The sequence below is a fragment of the Myodes glareolus genome, chromosome 3 (genome assembly GCF_982192425.1).
Source record: "Myodes glareolus chromosome 3, mMyoGla1.1, whole genome shotgun sequence".
Lineage (NCBI taxonomy): Eukaryota > Metazoa > Chordata > Mammalia > Rodentia > Cricetidae > Myodes > Myodes glareolus.
In genome coordinates, this window is record NC_142028.1 from 16201776 (window position 1) to 16221946 (window position 20171).

General features: G+C 43.6%; 1 protein-coding gene and 1 long non-coding RNA gene across 4 annotated transcripts in view; one reads left to right on the top strand and one right to left on the bottom strand.

Annotated features, from left to right (window-relative positions):
• Atf7ip (activating transcription factor 7 interacting protein) overlaps positions 1-15808 on the bottom strand; it is a 104765-nt gene extending 88957 nt beyond the window's left edge. Inside the window, exon 1 of the mRNA XM_085687264.2 lies at positions 15685-15808. The gene's annotated coding sequence lies outside the window, so the exon portion shown is untranslated. The remainder of the gene's footprint in view (positions 1-15684) is intronic.
• On the top strand, positions 2-18972 carry LOC125399142 (uncharacterized). Of its 3 annotated transcripts, XR_015737416.1 has the most exons (4): positions 50-275; positions 8702-8792; positions 13145-14216; positions 18001-18972. It is a non-coding gene; the product is annotated as an uncharacterized LOC125399142 (long non-coding RNA). The 3 variants fall into 3 exon arrangements; XR_015737417.1 differs by lacking the exon at positions 13145-14216 and having other exon boundaries at positions 2-275; XR_015737415.1 differs by having other exon boundaries at positions 13145-18972.
• The last annotated feature ends 1199 nt before the right edge of the window (positions 18973-20171 follow it).

Genomic DNA, 20171 nt, shown 5'->3' on the forward strand with positions numbered 1-20171 from the left:
CCGTGCACTCCGCCCACTCTGCCATCGGCCAATGAGCGCACGCGGTGCCAATTCGCCATGCAAATCTCCTGGTTTTTTATTTGAATGAGGGCCTTTGGCCACGCCTCCTGCCTTGAAAATGAGAACCAAGTGTGCGGTGGTGGCGCTGCCGTCTTTCCAATCGCATCCGGAGGTAATTTTTTTTCGGTTGGCTTCCCCCGGCTTCACCTCCGAGGTGTTTTTTGCCTAGAGATTCTTCAGTGAACACCCTTCATGAAACTTGAGAAAGGAAGTAGGTGAGTGTTTAAAAAGCAGAAAGATTTTGCACAAAGTCTACAATCCTAGAGTAGGATTCATTCAACATTTATTTTTTATTTTAACTTTTCTGTTTTGTCGAGACAGATTCATACAGTTTTGCGCAGTCTAGCCTTGTATGTAGCTACGTAGCCCACACTGGCCTGGAATTCGAAATCACTGTTCCTTAAACTCTCAAGTGTCAGTTATAGGTATCATTTATTTTTAAGTTCACCAAATGAATTCTATTAATCGTCAGGATGTGGATAAAAGCCTCATTTTTTTCAGGTAATCTGTAACAGAGCAATCACTACCAATCATACCTTCACACTGCAAATTCACTTATCTCTAAAATAGTCATAATAACAACTGCTCAACCAAATCGAGAACTAGAATGTAGAAAAGAATCAACCTGTTTTTATCAAGGCAGGTAAAACCAGAAAAATCTTAGATGGAAAGTTTAATCACTTAAAATGTAGTTTTTTCCCCTCAAAGTATTTGATAGTAACTTAAGCAATCTCTGTGTTCCGAAACTTAAGTTGTGAAGGTCAGTGCTGAGGGAATCTAACTCTCATAGCCAGCTGTAATAGCCCATGGGTGGAACCCATTGGCAGTGAGCGAGGGTGGGGCAGCGCCTTATCATGGAGGGACCACGTGCCTCCAGATCATCCTGGGTTTGAGACTGTCTCTAAAAAGACCCACAGCTGTAATAATTGTCCTGTACTTAACAGTTCAACTAGGGTGTTAGGCAGGCAAGCCCGTGGGATTTTTAATTCAGCAAACAACTGCGGAGGACAAACAATATGGTGTGATTCCCAGACTCTTTCGAGTACCAGGCCTCCCACGCTTGAGTCCTGAGTGACGGCAGCAAACCAAAATGGCCAGAATCATGGAATGAACCCTCGCCACTAAGTTTAGTCCATGCCAGTGTGCTCTCTGAGGCTTCACTGTGGGTGGAACTTGGGACTTTAGTTTTCAGTATATCAAAGGTGAACGGGCGGAGCGGCAGTGAAGACTTCAGTTCCGGCACTGGAGACAATAGGCAGGCTGATCTCTGACTTCCAGGACAGCCTGGTTTATAGGGAGTTCAGGAAGGGTTACTCAGAGAATCCCTGGTGGGGGTGGGGGTGGGGATATATTTTTCTAGATATAATTAAAATCCTAAATTGATTTTGAGTTGAGAGAGATTATCTTAAGTATCCTCATTTAATCTAGTAAAGAGAGAAAGTGAGTAAAAAAAAAAAAAAACACCTGGCTGGGTGTGGCGGTGCACACCTTTAATCCCAAGGCGTGGGAGGCAAAGGCTGGCCAACCTCGTAAGAGTTCAAGGCCATCCTGGTCTACAAAGTGAGTTCCAGAACAGCCAAGGTTATGCAGAGAAACTTATCTCAAAAAAAAAAAAAAGAGGCAAAAAGAAAATGTGAGAAATGTGTGCTCCCATCTTCCTACTCCAGCCTCCACACCAATCAGGGGAGGTGTTGCTCTTGACTCTTGACAGATCTGAACTTGTTTTCAGGAGGATTGTGGGCGGACTTCATATTGAAGCCATTGAGTGCTGAGAGTTTAGTGAGCTGTTCTGTAGGATCTTGGAAGATAAGACTGTGGAGAGTAGTACAGACAGAAGAAAGCAAAGACTAGTGGGCAGTTTGTGTGAAGAATCTGTGGTTCTGGTCTGTTGGGACTGAGGAATCAGCTGTGATTAACAAGAGACCAAGACCACAAAAGAAAACCTTTGATTTTCCTAGGACAATAGATGTTGGACAGCTGGGACCAAAGAATCAGCAAGCCAGACAGAGGTGGCTCATGCCTTTAAATCCAGCATTCAGGAGGCAGAGGAAGGTGATCTGTGGGAGTTCAAAGCCAGCCTGGTCTACACAGTGAGCTCCAGGAAAGTCAGGGCTGTTACACAGAGAAACCCTATCTTGAAAAACCAAAAAAGAGAGAGAAGAGGAGAAGAAAGAAGCATGTTACCTATTTTACTTCTGAATAGTGTGACGAATAGTGCTAGGTCTTCTGAGATCAGATAGTATACACTATCCTACCCTTTCTAACATCAAAATCTATGCTGTCAGCAGGATCAGAATTCATTTGTGAACCCTAAGCAGCAGTTGTCCCTGGCCCTGTAGACTCAGGGCAGCTGCAGGGCTCCAGGTACCTCTAAGGCTGACCTCTGCAGGCCTCAGCCTTTCCCTGAGGAGAGCCATTCCTGATCCAGGTGAATGCAGGGAGACAAAAAACAGCATTATCAGAAACTCTACAGCCTCAGCACCTTGAACTGCTTGCATCAGGAGCATTTCTAGACATGAGCAGAAGTTGTAGGAGTAGTCACTTGTTCCAAATAGAGACTTCTGCTCTGCAGGAAGCCCTGGGGCTCTGGGTTCTAATTCTGGGCATCTGCAGGACTCTGGGCCACTGAGCCACTTGTGGCTATGTCACTGGGTGATTGTATAAAAAGAGGAAGTGAACAAAAACAAAAGTCTCCTGCAAGGGATTTGTAAATGTACATGTTTTTTGTTGTTGTTGGCGGGGGTTAAATTTTTAAATATTAAATGTATGCTCTGAGTCTGGAGCATGCACTCTGTACTTGTGGCTAAGTAAAAGAGGCTTAGTTTTTAGTTTTTATGGTTATGACCAATTATGTTAAAGAAGCTATATTACTTCTTTGTTGATTTCCATTCAAGACTTGTGTTTATGTCCTTAATCTATATTGTGGTGTTTTGTTTTGTTTTCTACCATTTAAGCCATGTGCCCAGCCCTCTTTTACTTTTTATTATTTTTGTTTATTTGTTCTTTGTTTTTCTCCATTTAATTTTTACAGCAAGTCCTACCATATTGTCTGAGCTGGCTTAACCTTACTGAGGCCCAGACAAGTCTCCCCCCCACACACACACCCTCCAGGCAGGGTTTCTCTGTAGCTTTGGAGCCTGTCCTGGAACTAGCTCTTGTAGACCAGGCTGAACTTGAACTCAGAGATCTGTCTGCCTCTGCCTCCTGAGTGCTAGGATTAAAGGCATGCACCACCACTGCCTGGCTAAAGAGTCTTAATTTTATATTCTGTTTGTAGGTAGCAGTTTTCCATGGATTAAAATATTTTGCCCCTTTGCGCAATGAATAGCCATGTATTACTGATAGTGCTGTCACCATTTATGTTTAGGCAAATCAGAGAACTAAACTGAAAGTCTCAGCATCATGCTTCTGTTTCCCTGGACCCACTTCCTGTACCAAAATGTACCATCAGGGCTTTGGTAAGACAGTTGGACACCCTCACGAGTTCTGGGGTTAAGAAGTTTATTTAAGCCCCATAGACCTGCAGTTAGAACTGATGAAATAGCAATCCATGAGGGTTAGCTAGAACAGAAGGGAAGGAGGCACCAGCTAATTAATAAGAAACATCAAATGTATTCATTACTTAAGTGGGATTTCAAGGGAGCTGTATTGCCTCAGTTCATGGTCACCACGCCTTGCACACAGTCACGTTTCTGTTGCTTACTTAGGGTCATTGTTGGTCAAACGATTTGGCAGCTATGAAAGCTGAAGGTGAAAGGAAGGAGAGAGCATACCCAGAAAGTGCCAATCTTCCTGTTACCACATCTGAGCAAGAGAACTGCTAGTGTTTTGCTTCTGCCTTCCAAGTTTCATCAGTTCCTCTTCTAGCCACCCTAACACTGAAAAATACAGGGAGAGAACTTGGGAATTCCTAACTCGAGATTAAACAAGCTGAACAGGCTCTAACCACAAGTACTTAAACCTGACCTGATTTCGCTACCCAGACATTAGGCTTTAAATTATGACTCAGGCCAATCTGATCATAGTCTCACTGCCTCATTCTATAAACAGTCATAACCTTAACATTGTACTTCTTTCCATTTTAAAGGGACTCTTTGAGGTTCTACTGTGTATGTGCTTGGAAAAGTAATCAGCAGAAACTAGCTGTGCTTACAAGGACCTTATAGTTGCCGTGCTGATTTGATTGAGAATGACCCCCATGGACTCATATGTTTTAATGCTTGGTCCCCAGTTAGTGGAACTGTGTAGGAAGGATTGGGAGGTGTGGCCTTGTTGGAAGATGTGTGCTGTCTTCACTCTGGCTCAGGGGGAACATTGTTACTTCTCTGCGCCACTCCACTCTAGTGAAAGAAGGTCTCACCCAAGTGTCATTCGAGAGATTTATTTATCCAGGAGGGTGCCTGGCTCTGCCATGGTAGAAAAAGGCAGCAACAAACGGAACAGGCACAGGGCTTATATAGGACTTCTTAGGGGCAGAATTTTCCAGGGTGAAGATTTTCAGGGTGGGAATTGGTTGGATTTCAGTTCCTAAACTTGGGCAAGCTCAGAGATTGGCTGAATTTTGTGTTCAAGGATTGGTTAGTTTTTGTACTGACTTGGTCAGGGGCAGAGTCTGTTTCTTAGGCTCTTGTTTCAGGGCCAAAGCATATTTCTTTCATTGATCCTTTTAGCCTTTGACTCTGGTTTCAGGACCAAGGTATATTTTCTGGCTCTGGTTCCAGGGTCAGGTTGTGTTTTTTGGTTCTGGTTTCAGGGTAAAGCATGTTTCTTCAACTGGCTGTGGTTTCAGGGTCAGGGTGTATTTCTTTCACTGGTTCTGGTTTCAGGGCCAGAGTGTGTTTCTTTTGCTTGCCCTTTTACTCTACATTCTATCCACAGGACAGCAATTCAAAGCACTTGTCTCTGTCTTCTGGCTCTAACATTCTTTCTGCCTCTTCTGTATTATTCCATGTGTGTTGGGAAAAAAAAAAAGGTTAATAAAGTTGTCCTGTTTAAGGCTGAATATTCTATCTTATCCCTGTGGGTTTGAGTCTTTTGGGGAGCATTTTGTTTTATTTTCATTGTGTTCTCAGTGGACTGAGAACACTTCACTGTCTATATATGATGACACTTTGAGAATATAATGTGGCAGTCGTGGTAGCACATGCCTACAGTCCCAGCAATAGAGAAGGAAGCATAGACAAGAGCTTCATGGAGGCTAGGCCAGTCTAGGCTGCATAGCAAACTTTCTCTAGACAGACAGACAGAGAATGAATTAGTGTTAGATAACAGAAGGATTACTTGCTCAAGGCTTAGTATTGTGATCTTAGCTGCCCTCACTCCCCCTGACCAACAGCTGAACTTCCTTGTGGTCTGTAATTGACAAGGATGTTTGTGTTCTTTCTGGCGGTGGTTTTCCATAGAAGCAGTAGAGGTACAAAAGGCTTTAGCTTGGGGAAAAATAAAGGTTGTTGTTCTTCCACCTGAAGAGAAGCCTCCGTGTCAATCCTGACACACACACACACACACACACACACACACACACACACCCCGCCAGTCTTGGCATCCAGTCTGCGCTAGCGCAGCAGCTTAGGACTGGGTATGATCCTTAATGTACAAAATTTATATATGAACTCACTCTTGGGACAGGCATTTTGGGACCAACAATGAAAATGAGTAACTCTATAAATCTTGCCCCCTTGGACCCACTCTTAATCATGTAGACAAAGCAGACCATTTTGTTAAGTGTTTAAATTTGGTAATAGGAAGCAAAGACTGTTTCTTATCTTGTTTCTGTCTTCTCTATGGAGGAGACATTAATTTGTAGAATCAGAGGATAGTAGTAAAATGTGAAATATGAGATGTGTGAGACTATTCGAAGTGTATTTTGTTTTCAGTTATGGTGTACTTAAAAATTATTTTTGCATTTACTTTTTTGAGATAAGGTCCTACTAGGTAACCCATGCTAGACTCCTAAATCCCTATTTTAGTTGATCCTGTTGGTTCGACCCCTCAAAAAGCTAAGACTGTAGGCATTTACCACTTAGAGGTGTCTTGTTTGGTTGCTTGCTGTTAAATCACATTTATTTATTTATTTTTTGAGAGCAGTGGTACCGGGACATGTTGTGGTGGCTAGTCTTCATTGTCAACTTATCCACATCTAGAATTAACTAAAACCAAAGCATCTCAGTACAACTCTGAAGGATTTTTCCTAATCGAATCATTTGAAGTGGGAAGAACCATCCCTAATCTGGACTTTGTTTTTTGAGACAGGGTTTCTCTGTGTAACCCTAGAACTCATTCTATAGATCAAGCTCATCTTAAACACACTGAGTGCTAGGATTAAAGATGTCCACCACCACTGTCCGGCTTAATCTGGACATCCACTTTGAAGGACATGAAAGAAGGACACTTGGATCTTTGCCTGTTTTCTCACACTCTCACTGGGAAATCTGTCCTTTACTAGCACCGAAACCTCCTTCTTCAAGATTCCAGCATATGCTAAAGATCAACCAAGACCCAGTTCAATTCAGTGGACTCAACAGTGAGTGATTCTCAAACTTCCCATTGTTGGACTAGCTGGATCACCTGTATACCATTCTTATGAATCCCCTCTATTTATTTACACACACACACACGTGTGTGTGTGTGTGTGTGTGTGTGTGTGTGTGAGAGAGAGAGAGAGAGAGAGAGAGAGAGAGAGAGAAAGCAAGAGAGAGCCTTGACTAATAATAATTTCATATGCTTCAGAGGACTAGTTGTACCAATGAGCTTATTCCTTCTACAATGTATGTTGAGTCTTCTTGTAGCTTGGCTTATCTGGGATGAGTTCTCAGCAGTCTTTTCTATTTATCCACTCCTATTGGGGTAGGACTGAATCTAGTCAATTTCAGGGAGTTCCTGAAACTATTTTGAGTTGTTTACTTCCAGGCTTACTGAGTTTCCTTTCGGGATGGAATGTTTCACTGCAAGGAAATTGCTACACAACAACTGTGGAATGGAGACAGGTGGAAACAGTGAGTTCCATACCAGCCAGAGCTATACAGTGAGACCCTACCTCAATAAATAAATAAATAAAGCCAAAAAGAAAGCAGTTCTGCCATATGCTGCTGAGTAGAAGGACTAAACTAGAAATGTGTAAAGTAGCCTCAAGAAGATGTGCTTTTGCTGTTGATGACTCCAACTACCTCTGATACATCATGGAAGTCGAATCATGCTTAAGCACGTCATGTTGCTGGGGACCAGGCCCAGGCTTTGTGCCTGCTAGGCAAGCACTCTTCTAATCAGCTACTCCCCAGAACCTGTTTTTGCTTATTTCATGAAATTTTTGTTGTTGTTTGTTTTGTTGTTTTATTAGTTTGTGGGTTTTTTGTTTTTGTTTTTGTTTTTTGTGACAAGGTTTCTCTGTGTAGCCCTGACTGTGATGGAACACACTTTGTAGACCAGGCTGGCCTCAAACTCACAGAGATTCACCATCTCTGCCTCCTGAGTGCAGGGATTAAAGGCATGTGCCAGCACTGCCCAACCAATTTCTTTGAAGTCTTTATGATTAAGAATGAATTAATGGGGCTAGAGTGTTGACTAGGGCATGGAGAAGAGGTGATTTACAGGACCACAGCAAGATACCATAGCTGTACCTCTGAGGAAAATGCCTTCCCACATTGTACCACTAACCCCCATAGTGTTGGATGAGCTTTAGTGGGTTTGATATCCACGTCCCATTTGTTGCTAAGCACTCGCTCAATGACATTTTATTCTCATCACTCCAACCTGTTAAGAGTCTTCAAAGAAACCATTGCCCTCTAAAACAAGAAGGTTCTCTGACCAAGGCTGAGTGTAGCACTAGACTATGAATATAAAGATAAATAGCGAGAAGACAGCTTAATGCTATGTCCAGGTAGCAAAGCAGCAATAGAAGGAGACACTACACCTGCCCATGACCCCAAAGTCATGAGTTTTTAGGTTAAAAATATAAGGAATAGATTCCCTACTGTGGAACGAGCCTCAAATCCTGTAACGGATTACTACCATTACTGTTTATTTTTTTCTTCATGTGTGTTAATGAAGACCCTACCGTGATATATTCATACAGTATTGTTCTGGTTCCCATTCTATTGCTCTGACAAAATGCGATGACAAAAGGCAGCTTAGGAGACGAAAGGACTTAATTGGCTTATACTTCCAAGTCACGCGCCATCACTGAGAATGGTCCAGACAGAACTGAAGCAAGAGCTGAAGCAGAAACCGTGGTGGAATGCCACTGACCGGTTACCGGACTCATCCTTAGGTGGCATCCTTACAAATAAAGCCTGGGTCCCCTGTCCAGGGGTGTCACCACCCACAGTGGACTGAGCCTCATACATCAATTAGCAATCAAGACAATCCCACAAAAACCCAACCACAGACCAACCTGATAAAAACAATTAATGAGAGGTTTTTTTTTTTTCCAGGTGAGTCTAGGTTATGTCAATTGGTAGTTTGTAGTACAATTAATAAAAACCAAGAGACAGAAATTGGGGCTCAACCTGAAGGTCATAAAAGCAAAACAGCCAGCCACTGGCTCTTACCTCTACCTCAGTCCAAAATGCAAATCCTGCCTCCAGGAATCCTCAGAATGAGACTGACTGAGAGCTGTCTCCTCCCGTCTTATATTCCTCTCTAGGTCTGGGATTAAAGGCGTGCACCCCACCACCCAGTTTCTATGGCAAACTGGCGTAGTTATTGGGATTAAACGTGTGTATCACCACTGCCCGGTATGTAAACTAATCAGTGGGACTGTTTTAATCTCTGATCTTTGGGATAGCTTTATTTATTAAGACACAAATGAAATATCACTGCAACAGTTAATGTTCACAAGGACATAATTTTACCATTACACCCCAACTGCCCCTGCCAGTACTTTCTCCTCTCTTCTTGCTAGTCCCTGGGACTCTGAAACAGTCCCTGCCAGGACTTCCTCCTCTCTTCTTGCTAGTCCCTTGGACCCTGAAATTGTCCCTCCTGCTTTTATTTTCTCAGAACTTTTAGCTCTTTTGAAAGATAGAAAGTAAAAAAAAATAAAGAAAAGAAAAGAAAAAAATCTTTGCCAAAAAACTCTGGTAGTTAAAAAGGAGACTAAAGTCCTCCTCCTACAGTCAATTAAATTGTGTTCTTATTGTAAGACACACAAGAGCCTAGCTTATGTGAATGACCAGGTCTCTGCTAGGTTTTCACATTTCTGCTAGGTTTAGGGGTTTTTGTTTGTTTTGCTTTGTTTTTTGTTTTTCCAAAAATGAGGACATATTTAAAGGGGGAAAATGCCTTTAAGACTTTTGGGATCTTGCCAGGAGGTAGTGGCACATACTTTTAATCCCAGTGCTTCGAAAGCAGGGCAGGGGGATCTCTGGGTTTAAGGCCAGTCTATTCTGTACAGTGAGTTCCAGAATCGCCATCACTACACAGAGAAAACCAGGGAGGGGTGAGGGTGTTGTGGGGATCTTAGGGGTTTTCCAGAATCATTTGACAATCAAAAGGATTTGTTATTTTATCTTATTAACATTCACATTTAAATTAGATATATTCCATATTTTGTAAGTATTTTAACACTATATTAAGAGACATATACCAGGCCTTTGAGGTGACTTAGCTGGTAAGCATTTGCTGCCATGTTTAGTCTCTGGGACCCTTGGTGTAAGGAGATAATCAACTCCTATAATTATCCTTTGACCTCAATATATTTACTCACACATGTAGAACACATATACAAACATACACCATAACTAAATAAGTGTGAGTATATACCTTTAATCCCAACACACAGGAGTAAGAGGCTGGAGTTAAGTTTGGGCTTAAAACTAGCCTAGTCTATATAACAAATTTCAGAACAGTCAGGATTTTGAGAAAGACTCTGTCTGAAATATAAATAAGTAGAAAAAAGAAAACAATAAATGTATATCCTATGAACTACAAGATCAAAACAGGAAATTATTTTGAAACAGATAACATATAGCCCCGAAGGGCCTTGAACTCATTTTATTGGAGAAACTGGCCACGAATTCTTGGCCCTACTGCCTCTACCACCTGGGTCCTGGGATTCCAGGTTGCGTTACCACACCTGTTGTGATCTAGCTGCCCTCACTCCCCCTGACCGACAGTGGAACTTCCTTATGGTCTGTAATTGACAAGGATGTTTGTGTTCTTTCTGGTGGTGGTTTTCCACAGAAGCAGTAGAGATATAAAAGGCTTTAGCTTGGGGAAAAGCAAAGGTTGCTGTTCTTCCACCTGAAAAGAAGCCTCTTTGTCTCAATCCCAGCACACACACACCCACGCCAGACTTGGCATCCAGGCTGCCCTGGTGCAGCAACACCTACTGTCTGTGGTGCTGGGAATTGAACCTGGGCCTTGTATTGCTAGGTGAGCACTTTACCAGTAAGCTACTCACCACCCTCCTTAGTTAACTTCAAATTGATAAATGAATTGAACTATAGATCATGTCCACAAGTTTTAGGAAAGAGCTTTGCTATTTCTTTTTTTTGTTTGTTTGTTTGTTTTTTGGGTTTTTTTTTTTTTTGGTTTTTGGAGACAGGGTTTCTCTGTAGCTTTTGGAGCCTGTCCTAGAACTAGCTCTTGTAGACCAGGTTACTTTTCTTACTGCCCAAATAAAATCTTTTCTTTAGGAAAACTGATCAACACTTAGTGCAATTTTGATAATGTGTACCCTATTAAGTTTTGATTTTGCGATGTGATTTTATTGCATAGATCTGCCTGACTCAGAACTCACTATACAGACTGGGCTGGCCTTGAACTCACAGAGATCTGCCTGCCTCTGCCTCCTGAGAGCTGGGATCACTATGCCCACCCCCTTGTAATTTTTTATTCTTTGTACTGACATACTATTGGCTACTAATATAATATAATATAATAGTCAGCATCTGTCCTGTCATATCTGCTGTTATACTTAGGGTTTCAATTGCTGCGATAAAGCACTATGGTCTAAACCAGCGTAGGGAAGGAAAGGATTTATTTTCGTTTCCAGCTCCACATTAGTCCCTCACTGAAGGAAATCAGAGCAGGAACCTGGATGGAGAGCCAGTGAAGAGGCCATAGGGGAATGCTGCCTGCTTTTCTATAGCAGCCAGGACTACCAGGCCAGGGGTGACACCACCGACGTTGAGCTGGGCCCTCCCACATCAACCATCAATCAAGAAAATACACCACAGGCCAATATGGTGGAGCATTTCCTCTTATGAAGTTCCCACTGTGTAAAGTTGACATAAAACTAGCCAGCACAGTCACCTATGGGCTCTGACATACCACATGTAAAAATTAGGTTTTTGCCTGGTGTGGCCACACATTTGTAATCCCAGCATTTGGGAGGCTGCAGCAGGAGAAGGGCAAGTTCAAGAGCAAGCGGAAGATCCTGCCTAAATAATTTAATTAAATGGATCTTTGACAAAGACTGTCTAGCTCCAGAATGTTTGTGCTCTGCCACTCTTCACCCAGCCTGTCACCCTCAGTCCCCTGAGCAGCTGAAGACATTGGCATGCACCTCACACCCCATCCTTCCCAGTTGTTAATACCTCAGAACTCATGAATATGGGCCTCTGTACACAGCATCACTTCCACCTCGTCTTACTGCACCGGGGAACTCAGTTATCCTTCCCACACGATTTCTTGGTCACTTTGCACCTTCTAGTGTTGGAGAACCTCCTCTAAGTGTATCAGCTCATGTAATTTGATACTTACTATTGATTGGGACCTATTTTGTGAAGTTACAGACTAAGCTGTAGGTTTTTGCCAGAGAAGGACAAATGATTTCTTGCCTGTAGAAAGGTTTAATACCTTCTAAACTTTGTCTCAAACCGAGCAGATACATTGTTGTTGTTTTGAAACAAAGTTGCATGTAGTCCTGGTCGGCTCAAACTTACCAAGTAGCCTAGGCTGGCCTAGCACTCCCGATCCTCCTGCCTTCAACAGCCAAAAGTGCTTTTGATTCCAAGTGTATTCCACCATGCTCCCTGAAAATGTATTTCTGTGTCCCTTTGCAGGTGGATTTGTTCTATACTTCTTTAAATCAACTGACATCAGTTCACTAATGAGTTAAACAATTACCATTGGCACATGCTCATTCTATAGTTGTAGGAAAGTTGTGTTTTAAAAACCGTATACTTAAAGGAGTAGAGAGATGGTCTGGCAGTAAAGAGGACTAACAGCTCTTCCAAAGAAGCCAGGTTTAATTCTCAGCACCCACAGGGCAGCTCACAACTGCTTGTAACTACCTTTCCAGAGGATTCTGCATCCTCTTCTGGAACCAGGAACACGCTCTATGCAGACAAAACACCGTGCGCAAAGATCAGTTCAGTTTAAAAATAATTCTGTGACATATCTTTCTCACTCCTTGGCTTTCTCTGCTCCATTCTGTGCTCCCCACGGGCATCCTAGAACACTAGTCATGCCATTCATTCCCTTCTTTGCTGAACTTCTAATCAACAGACGTTTCTCCCAGTCATTAGCCTGGCATTCACAATGTTTGCCGTTGAGCGAGGTAGCCTTCACAACTCCTCATCCAAAAACTCTCATTTTTTCCTAACAAAAAGAGTTCTTATTTTCTTTAACACTTTGTATTTTTAATATGTCTCATCTGAGTTGTTCTCTTTGTCCTTCTTTTATTTAAGCATTTCTTTTCCCAGACAGGCATGATGAATTTTGAGTGTAATCCTAGAATTTAGGAGAGTAAAAGAGAAAAGGATTGCCATAAACCCAAGGTCAGTCTAGTTTTTTTTTTTTTCCCTCTGTGTAGCTTTCGAGCCTGTCATGGAACACACTCTTGTAGACCAGGCTGGCCTTGAACTCACAGAGATCCGCCTGCCCTGCCTCCCACGTGCTGGGATTAAAGGCGTGTGCCACTACTACCTGGCTTAAGAACCTATCTCAAAACAATAACAACAACAAAAAAAAATACAATTCCTTTTCCCTCAAGCCTGCTCATTTTATCTCAGCCAAAGTGCCACATTCTTTTTAAAAATTGATATGACATGAAGATATAGCATGTATAGTAAATAAATGTGTGTGTGTGTGTGTGTACACACGCGTGCTCGTGCATAATTTTCACTTGTTTCTGGCACAGGACTTCAAAAGCCCTTTGAACTCCCAGGGAGATGCATCTTTCCTATGATGCTAGAGTGACTCATCTTTGAGCCCACGACAACCTCAGAAAGAACAACCATGTGATTATTGGATTAGGTGGTGGGACTCTGAGTCACCCTAACCACTAAAGAGACCAAGGGAGCTGGAGACAGGAGTTAATCGTGTGGGCCGTGGTTTCGACAATCATCTCCATGTAGTGAAGCACCAAGAAAAACTAGACACCAACGCTTCAGTGGGAGCTTCCTGGTTGGAGAACACGGTGGTGGGCCAGGACGCTAGTTCATCTGGACTCAGTGAGCAGAGGAGACAGAAGCAATTGGTCCCCTCCTGTCCTCTCTGCACCTCTTTCAGTAATTTCCTGAGTTTTGTCCTCAACAAGAAAACTGCCCACAGGGAGAAGGTTTGCTGACTGTTGACATGGCTCATCAGAACTGAGGCAGTTATGAGAACTTTGAATTTTAAGTAGTGTTGGTCAGATGTAGGGGTGGCAAGAGGGATGAGAAACAAGACCTGCTCTAATAGATTCAAAAGAAGTGAAGGAAATCAGGTTTTTTATACCATTCTGCAGAAAGAGACGCCAGCATAGAAAAAAGGCAAAAATGGTTACTTTGTGATTCTCAAGTCCCTAATGATGAGAAATTCCTGCTCTCTTTTTCCCATTGGCTGGGATTCCAGAGTTAGGAGTTCATGCTCCTCTAGCACAGGCGTCTTCCCAAATCCCCACCCTACTGCTTCAGTCAGCAATGCCTCCCTAATTGCTGTCCCGGTGTCTGTAAATCAGGCTGGCCTCAGCTTTCAACTCTGGGACTACAGGCGCTCACTGTGTATGGGCTCAGTTTTTTATTGCTGTTGTGGCTCATTAAGACAGGAGCTCATGTAGCCCAGGTTAGCCTCAAACTTAGAGGCTAACAAACAAACAACAGAGGCTGACTTTGAACTCTGGTCTTTCCTGCCTCTAGCTTCTCAAGCAGAGGTTGTAGGTATGGTATACACCACCATGATGGTCTTTGAGAGGCTGGACCAGGTTGGGTGTGGCCTTAGGTACCAAAAAGGTAAGAACTTGTGCTCCTACGTGCACCTACGCATGCTCTCTTCTCTCTCTCTTCTCTCTCTCTTTCTCTCTCTCTCTCTCTCTCCTATCTTGCCTGAATGCTGGGTTTGTTCCTGCTCCCCATCCATGCAAAGGATTGTGATCTGTGAGTCCTCCCTAAGTAAAGTCCCCCGTATCAGTCCTCAGTTCTGAAATTAATGTGGGATTGCTTTATTCGCGTTCTCCCGCACCACTGCACTAAGAACTAAACCTCTCCTGAATCATGGTGCTTCTCCATCTTTACCAACTCATTTCCTAGCACTACAACAAATGCCTGCAATAGATCAGCTAGCTATCAAGAGGATGCTAAAGCCGGAGATGGGGCCTTATGCCTGCAATCCCAGCACTGTTACATGGCAAGAAAGGGACCTTAGCAGGTCCAAGGAGTCCCACAGTGGGTGGGCAGGTAAGAACCCATGGCAGGTGAGAGATAGACACGCCATGCAGACAGTGCTCACTCAGAGAGGTTTTATTGAGATAAAGGGAATGGATTTGTACTTTTTTATTCTTTTTTATTTTATTTTTGATACAGGATTTCTCTATGTAGCTTTGGAGCCTGTCCTGCAACTAGCTCTTATAGACCAGGCTGGCCTCGCACTTATGTAGATCCTCCTGCCTCTGCCTCCCAAATGCTGGGATTAAAGGTGTGCGCCACCATCAGAGGGCCGGATAAAGGAATGAAAAGGGTTAGAAGGATAAAGGAATGAAAAGGGGGAGAGGCGTAGTGGAAGAGAAGAGGCAGAGAGAGACAGGCAGAGAGACAGGAAGCGCAAAGACCTGCCTGCCTCTACAGAGGAGCAGCAGAGAGGTGGGGGGGGGGATGGGCAGAGCTTGTCACTTCTTTAAAAAGAGACTTTTGTATGCAGGCCTTGTCTCTTCTTTAAAGGCCTCCATGTGCCTGCAGACAGACTAGTAGTTCTATTGAGATAAAGAGAGTGGGCGAGGGAAGAGAGAAAGAGAAATTCAGAGAGGAAGAAGAGGCAAGGACCAACCTACCTTTTCAGAAGGGGGGGGAATAGGGAGTGGGCGGAGCTTGTCTCTTAAAGGGACCTTTACTCCCCTATACAGACTCCTAGTGACATAGGTGCCATAGGACCCTGGGCTGGCCATCATAATGCCTGAGTGCATCCTGTCGAGTGGCAGGGACCAGCATAATGCTACCATACTCAGCAGGGCAGTGTGGGCTAGTGAGTTCCACACTAGAGTGGACTACTGAATGAGATGTCTCTGAAGAAAAAGAAAAGTGGGAATCTGCTTGTGCCAAATGCTAGGGAGAAAGTGGCTCAGCCTCAGGAAGCTGATGTTAATGTGATAGATAAAGACAGCTGTTAGCTTGGGGCTATGGTTCAGCTGGCGGAGAGTTTCCTGTTATGTGCCAGGGCCTGATTTGATCCCCCCAGCACCCCTAAACTGGGTGTGGTGGTACATACCTGCAATCCTAGCTCTTGAGAGGTAGGTGCGAGGGTCAGAAGCTCAAGGTCATCTTCAGCAACGGAAGGAGTCTGCGGCCTTCTCTCAAAACCGAAAAGCAAATCAACAGAATCTGATCCTGTCAGCTTGAAAAGCTAGTTTATGTAACGACTCACAAGGCCTTGAAAACTGAGGGTGGAGTCCTGTGTGGGAGGCAGAATGGCGAGTCCTCCACAGAGATTAGCTGACCTACTTTGAGTAAGAAGGCCAACCCTGACCTTGGTTCCCACACCTTCAGCTGAGTGACTATTGACTCATGCTTGAGAAATGGAATGTAAGTCACAGGACACAACTGTCAATTTAGAATATTTATGACAAGCCATATGGTAACTACACTTTAATACCAGCTTTTGGGAGGCTGAGGCAGGAGAAGTACTTTTATTTTGAGTTCACTATGGGCTACAAAGTAAGGACATGTCTCAGAAACAGAACTCCAGGATATCAGGAGAGCTAACTGAGGAAGATGCTTAGGCCCACTCTCCTTGTACGACTCCAGCATATTAGGACAGCTAACTGTGAACTGGACCGTGCTAACAGTGTTGCGGTCTTACTCTGAGCACCATCTAAGATTAATGTGTATACTCAGATTATTCGTTGGGCCACCAGCTCACAAATAGCGACAGGGAGACTTACTGTTATTTATGAAAACTCAGCCTATAGCTTAGGCTTGTTTCTAACTAGCTCTTAAAGCTTAAATTACCCCATTTATATTAATCTACTTTGTACCACATGACCTTACCTCTCGTCCATCTTACACCTCCTGTTTTTTCTTCATGTCTCCTGGCTTCTCCTGCCCCTCGATTCCTCTTTTTCCTTCATTCTCTTCCCAGAAATCCCGCCTATACTGCTGCCTAGCTATTGGCCGTTCCACTCTTACCCATACCAATCACAGTAAATACATCTTTATACAGTGTACAAACCTCCCACAACAGATGTAATTATAATCTATGTGATTTTTTTGTCTTTAAAAACCCCATGCCCTGAACTTTGGGCATCAATAGTTTTCCCAAGGCACTACCCCACTCTTGATCAATGACTAAAAATAAAGGACATTTACACTTTTAATTGATCTAATCTTCATGTGTTTAATGTTTTGGTTATTGTAGGTTGGTAGAAGCTACAGATTCAGTATCCACAAATATGGAAAACCAACTAATTTTTCACATGGTTCATACACTCAAAGGTGCATCAGAAACACTGTAAGGGTCCAGCTCTGAGGTAGCCTGGCAGTCAGGAGTCAGAATACCACAAAGTCACATGGCATGGCAAATCTCACACGAGAGATTTCCTGGGAAAGACACGAGAAGGTGACTGCCTCTACTTAGGAGAGAAGCAGCAAATAACTGAGCAAGAGGCAGATTTTTGGGGGGTGGGGTGGGCATAAAGCTATCTAGGGTGTCCTAGGATGGGTGGGATTTTGTAGCCTAATCTTAGGCATTTTTTTTTCTCTGTGTAAGGCAGGACCTGGCCACCTGCACGTCAAGAAGCTGGAAAGGGCGGTTAAGTCAGTTAGAGTAGTCTAGGTGGCAGGGCCTGGCCACTCCTGCCTCAGTAGACTTCAAACTATTGGTTTATGCTTACCCAGTGTTGTTCAAATATTTTTTGTTGTTTGATTTTTTTTGGAGGTGTTTGTTTTTTTATTTGTTTTTGAGACATCTCGCTCGCACTGGCTGTTCTGGAACTCGTTTATGTAGATTAGACTGGTCTTGAACTCATAGAATCCTGCCTGCCTATACTGCCCAAGTGCCAGGATTAAAGGCTTGTGCCACCACACCTGATTGGGTTTGTTTGTTTGTTTGGTTGGTTGGTTGGTTGATTGGTTTTTTGAGACAGGGTTTCCCTGTAGCTTTTGGAGCCTGTCCTGGAACTAGCTCTTGTAGCCCAGGCTGGCCTCAAACTCACAGAGATCCCCCTGCCTCTGCCTCCCAAGTGCTGGGATTAAAGGTATGCGCCACCACCACCCGGCAACCTGATTGTTCAAATATATTAATCATGTACGCATAGAAAAATGTACAGAGTATTGTTTTTTTCCTTAGCTCTGTCAGGTTGACACAGCCTACAGTCTGTGTGGAAAACATCTACTGAGAAATTACTTGGCTCAGATTAGCCTGTAAGAGCATCCCTAATGAATTGTTTTAATTGTTTATTGACGGGAAAGTACCCATCCCATTGTGGGTGGCACCATTCCCTTGGAAGGTGGTCCTGTATTCTAATGTATTAGAAAGCTAAGACATGAACCAAAGCAAGCAGTGTTCTTCCGTGGTTTCTGCTTCAAGTTCCTGCTTGAACTCCTGCCCTGACTGCTGTGAGTGATGGACCTTGACCTGGAAGTTCCTGCTTGAACTCCTGCCCTGACTGCTGTGAGTGATGGACCTTGACCTGGAAGTTCCTGCTTGAACTCCTGCCCTGACTGCTGTGAGTGATGGACAATGACCTGAAAGTTCCTGCTTGGACTCCTGCCCTGAGTGCTGTCAGTGATAGACCGAGATGAACCTGGAAGTGTAACCAAATCAGTCCTTTCCCAAGTTGTTTTTGGTTGGTGTGTTTTGTCACAGCAACAAAAAGGAAGCTAAGACAATTTTATCCTGTAAGAATCCACTGCACAGCAGGGTGTGGTGGGGTAAAACATAATCCCAATTCTCCTGCAGGGTAAGGAGGAGGAGTGTCCTGAGTTCACGACCAACTTGTCCCTGTCTCAAAACAAACACCACAGAAAGTAAAACAAACAGACAGAAAAGGGCTACTAAGATAGTTCAGCAAGTAAAGAAGCTTACCGTCCAAGCTGGCAAGCAGTTTCATCACCACAACCCACATAAAGGTAGAGAATCCACTCCACAAAGTTGTCCTCTGACCTCCACATACATTCAAGGCAGGCATGCACACAAACACACACCGTGTGTGTGTGTGTGTGTGTGTGTGTGTGTGTGTGTGTCCCCACAGGATAATAATATATAAATAAATATTTTTGAAGTATATAAATAAAAATGGCCCCAGTAAACTCATAGTGAGTGGCATTGTTGGAGGGAGTCTTCACTGAGGGTGGGGGTAGGGATGGACTGGGAGGTTTCAGAAACTTAAGCCAGGCGTCAGTTTAGTGGCTCACTGTCTTTTCCTGCTGCCTGGGGATCTTTGAGCTCCTTCTCCAGCACCATCCTTGCCTACATGCTGCCATACTTACTGCTGTGCTGATAATGGACTGAATCTCTGAACTGTAAGCCTGCACCAATTAAATAGTTTCCTTTACAAGAGTTGCCGTGGTCATGGTGTCTTTTCACAGCAATAGAAACGCTAACTAAAATATGCACTAAGGGCCAGCTGTGGTGGCACACACCTTTTATTTCAGTATTTGATGCAGAAGCAGGCAGATCTATAGGAGTCTGAGGCAAGCCTAGTCTATGTAGCAAGTTCTAAGCCAGCCAGGAGTACATATAAGACTCTGCAGGAAAAAAGTCATGCACTGAGATTTACTTATGTCATAGTGAACTGATTTGTGTACAGCTAAGTTTTGTTTTACTAATGACGATAACAAAAGACTATTAAGAACAAGGTTGGCTTTTCCCTGTATGAGGTAAATATAAAGAGCTATTCATTGAAAGTGGGGGAAGCTGGGAGTGTGGGGGCAGGTGGAACACAGCACTCTCTGTACTCCCTGCTCGGGTTCTTTCTGAACCTGAAGCTAGTTTCTCTTTTTTTCAGTTTTTTTTTTTTAAAGCAATGTCATTCAGAACCAACCATCTCTGTAAGGTTGTCCCTGGGCTCCATTTCCACATAAATATGAGTGAATATTCATGGAGCAGTTAGCAGCGTGAAAGATTCTTTGCTGTGCTGACGGGTTCTGTGTCAACTTAATGCAGCAAGAGTTATTTGAAAGGAGGGTACCTCAAGAGAAAATATCTCTATTACATTAGTATGTAGGCCAGCCTGTGGGGCATTTTCTGGTGGGTTTTTTTTGTTGTTGCTCTTCTTTTGTTTGTTTATTTTTTTGTTTTTCGAGACAGGTTTCTCTGTAGCTTTGGAGCCTTTCTTGGAACTAGCTCTTGTAGACCAGGCTGACCTCGAACTCACAGAGATCCCCCTGCCTCTGCCTCCTGAGTGCTGGGATTGAAGGCGTGTGCCGCCATTGCCTGGCCTTTGTTTTTTTGTTTTTGTTTTTGGGTTTGTTTTTTTTTTTTGGTGCATTTTCTTAATTAGTGATAATGTGAGAGGGTCCAGCCCTATGTGGGTGGTGCCATCATCCGTGGGTGATCTTGGGTTCAATAAGGAAGCAGGCTGAGCATGAGAGCGAGCCAGTGACGAGCACTCCTCCATGGCTCCGCATCAGCTCCTGCCTCAGGTTCCTGCCCTGCTTCAGTTCCCCTTCTGGCTTCTTTCTTTGATGAACAGTGATGTGGCAGCCTAAGCCAGACATCCCCTTTCCTCCCTGGCTTGCTTTTGGTTGTGTGGCTTT